The sequence below is a fragment of the Pistacia vera genome, unplaced genomic scaffold (assembly GCF_008641045.1).
Source record: "Pistacia vera cultivar Batoury unplaced genomic scaffold, PisVer_v2 Contig100, whole genome shotgun sequence".
NCBI lineage: Eukaryota > Viridiplantae > Streptophyta > Magnoliopsida > Sapindales > Anacardiaceae > Pistacia > Pistacia vera.
In genome coordinates this window covers 838284-842260 of record NW_022195028.1, presented here as the reverse complement: position 1 = coordinate 842260, position 3977 = coordinate 838284, and positions in this window count along the sequence as shown.

Sequence of the window (3977 nt, the reverse complement as noted above, 5' to 3'; positions counted from 1 at the left end):
CATTTGCCGTTAAGCTTCTTTACTAGAACCGGGTTGGCAACCCAGGTCAGATAGAGCGCTTCTTGGATAGATCCATTTCGAAGGAGATTATCTACCTCAAGTTTCAAGGCGGCATAATGTTCCGGACCATCGCTCTCCTCTTTTGGCGAACCGGCTTAGCTTCACTATCAATGTTCAATGCATGGCAAATAATATCCGGACTGATCCCAACCATGTCTGCATGCGACCATGCAAACACATCAATATTCTCTCTAAGGAAGCTGGTCAGCTCAGTAGCGAGCTGGGGGTTGAGATTGCTCCCAATCTTTAACACTCTGCTCGGCTCGCTCTGGTCGACCGATACTTCTGACACATCCTCAACTAGCTCACTGGAAGGGTATTCCTAAATACAAGGATCTATATTATCCTCGGCTGAGCCAAGCTACAGCTCGATCCGGCTGATCGCCATCGCCTGTCGAGGAATGCCGCGCGAGATACCTTTCCCTTTGCATGCCATCTGCACTGCTTTTACGTAACAGTCGCAAGATGTGCGCTGAGATCCGCTAAGTTCCCCTATCCCCGTCGAGGTGGGAAACTTCATCTTCAGATGGTATATCGAAGTGACTGCCTTGAAGTTTCTCAGTAGAGGTCGCCCTAGGATACCATTAAAAGCGGATGGGCAATCCACTACCAAGAATTTAGTTACCTTGGTCACTTCGTCAAAGTCACCCAGCATGACTAGAAGCAAGATCGTTCCTTTGGGGACCAGGTGGTCCCTTGTAAAACCATATAGGGGGATCAAGGTGGGCTTCAGGTCAGCCTCGTCCAAGTTCATTCTTTCGAAAGTTGTCTGGAATAGGATGTTCACAGCACTTCTGTTGTCCACCAACATTCTGTGGACGTTATGGTGCCCTATTAGGGGCGTGGTCATAAGAGCGTCATCGTGAGGATGATACAATCAAACTGCATCCCTTTTGGAGAAGGTAATTTCCTCCTCCCTATGAACCTTTTGTGGTTGCCGTGTCGTGCTCATCACACTGATAGGGTCGTGATGGGCTGCGAGAGCATATCTCTCCTAGACACCTTGTGAGTTTCCCGCAAGGTGCGGCCCTCCAAAGAACAAATTGACGCTGCATATACCTTTACGATCACATCGCTTCTTTCCTAGTTCTCCTTGATTTTTCTCTTGTGCGGGAGTGGAGTCATCAATATATTCCTTGAAATGCCCCTGCTTCATGAGGTCTTCAATTGCTTGTTTGAGAGTTCGGCACTCATCGGTGTGATGCCCGTTATCCTGATGAAAGCGACAGTATTTTTTACTATTTCTGGCTGATGGGGGATTTTTCATGGGCTCAAGCTCTCTGAGCAGGCTGGCTTCTTTCGACTTGCCAAGAATAGCTGATACAGACGCATTCAAAGGCGTATATTGATTCCTGTCACGATCGCGATGAGGAATTATAGCAAAAGATTTTTTGGGCTCATAGCGCGGTTTCTTTCCTTTTCGTTGATCGTCAGTAGCCCATCTGTGATCGACTCACCTACTTTCCTCCTGACCAGGCACACTACCTGAAGCGTCAGGGTTGCGGCGGTGGAATGCCGCCACAGAACTTTCAATACAGAGGTATTTCTCCACAAGGTTGTAAAAGCAGGTGAGGGAAATATCATCCTCAGCCTGTAACTCTTTCCACAAGTCGATCTATGGGCGAACTCTCGCTATGATGAGAGTCCGAACAGACTCTTTGGGAGTGTGAGCTACCTTATTAAGTTCTCTGTGGAATCGATCGATGTATGATTGGAAGGATTCATCCCTCTCTTGCCTTATATTGCTGAGGTAGCTCAAAGGCATTGAGAACTTTCAGTTTGCTTGGAAGTGTCTTAGGAACGTCGTGCTCATCTGAGGCCACGAGCTGATCAATCCCATTGGGAGCGACCTAAACCATTGTTTGCCATGAAAGGTTAGAGTTACTGCCAAACAATGGCACTTTGCCAAATCTGAAACCTGGTGAAGCTCCATCAGGTCATTGAATTCATACAAGTGATCCTGCGGATCAGAATTTCCATCGAACGCCCGCATGTCAGGCATTCTAAATCTTGACGGGATAAGGGCGGCTAATACTGCCGGAGAAAAGGGAGACACTGATGCAACCTGCCCTTGCTCATTTTATTGAGCTCTAAGCTGGTCTAGAGCTCGCTGCAGCTCCTCAATCTGGGGCAGCGGAGCTATTTGGGGATTACTTTCACCCATGCGAGTCCGACCCTCGCGATTACGATTAAGGAAAGTCCAGAGGTCGGATTCCACTTCGCCTCGGCCGGTAGTTTCGACCGCTCTCGACACATACTGGCTAGAGCCGTGTGATGGCGATGAATGGTACAGGGAATTTTCACATGGTATGAACCACCCCGCGGAGTGTGGGAACCTCCTGCACGACTATGATCAGGATTGCTTCTATGGCGGTGATAGGAATCGCCCCGCCCAACACTTTTATGGGGGTTTTCATGCGACGCGGCATGGGACAGCTCGGGCTGTGACTTTTCACCGAGTCTTAACGTCACGGGTATTCTACTCGGGACGTGATCGGTGTTCGTCGGCCCTTTGGAGCCCTTAGGCCCATTTTTCACCACTTGCTTACCCTTCCTTCAACGTGCTGCAGTGCTCGCAGCATGGGCTATCGCCCTTTGCCCCGCTTTCACGCGACTGCAGGCATTTTTGGCGGTTGCACTGCCCCCACTGATTCGGGTGGCACACCCTGGTCCAAATGGTCCAACCTTCGGTTGACCGTCTGGAGAGTATTGTCGAACCTCTCTGGGTAGCTTCTGATGGCAGGGTCAAGTTGCGAACTTGAAGGAATATCCCCTACGACATTTTGCAGAACCGAAGGTACCTCAGGAGAGGTGTCCTCTTGTACTCGGGGGATCTCCTCAGCACCCTGATTGGTTCGCTCAGGTTCAAGTCGGCGAGCCATTTGCTGTTGTAGGACCAGTAAGTTAAGAGATTCTCCTGATGAAGGACGAATACTAAATCAGGCCGTCTTTCTAGCGCCAAACTGTTGATGCTTTATTTTGACACCAACCAAATACACGTGTGAAATGCTGAGTTGGCCCAGGAGACACATGCGGGTGAAAGAATGAGTAAAAAAAAAATAGGGAACAACGTTTAAAGTGGTTCGGATGCTAAGGAAGCAAATCCTATGTCCACTGATTTTGTATTAATGTGAACGCGACCTGACTTACAAATGATTATACAAGAGATAGAATGCTATTTTTTCTTTAGAGAGATTAGCTAATCCCTTAAATGAGAGAGGAGCTCTCAATTTATAGTGGGATAGATTAAGGTTATCATTACTAAATCTGCGAGTTGGTAAGATTATCCGTGCAAATCCTTCTTTATGTCTCATTGCCCACCTTCAAGAGCGATTTACGCGATTTGATGCAGTGATTAGACACGTGGAATCACTCTAGCTCCTGGTTAGTCTGACGCGCACCCACTGCCCTGACAGGAGCATGCCGCCCCTGTCATTGTGTGACGTGGCTGCCTCTGACTGGCTGCGGACATACTTAAGCTCTGACTTTTTTATGCTGACTGAGTCTCGCGTCAGCCCTACTTTTTCAGGCATAACAAACCTAATACTAATTATAACTGTCATTAAACATATATTCCACTATTCTAATTAATTATATTATTGAAATAAACCTAAAATTAAATAGACTCTTCTATGATGACTCCTAAAAAATATCTACAATTTACAATCTATTGTTCACAATCATCTACCATCAAATTCGAAAGATATATGTACATAACAACCAAGAAAATTCAGCAGCTTTTGCAACTGCAGTTTTGCTTTTCCCCCTCAGGTTGGTCTGTGGTTGGCTTGAAAGGCGCTGCGTCCTTGGGCTATCTCTTCGGCTCTTAGTCTTTCCGGTGCTGTATTTTTTTGTGCAGATAGTTATTGGTTGGTGCTGGTATGGGCTTTGTAGTTGCATAGATTTTTTGCTAGCTT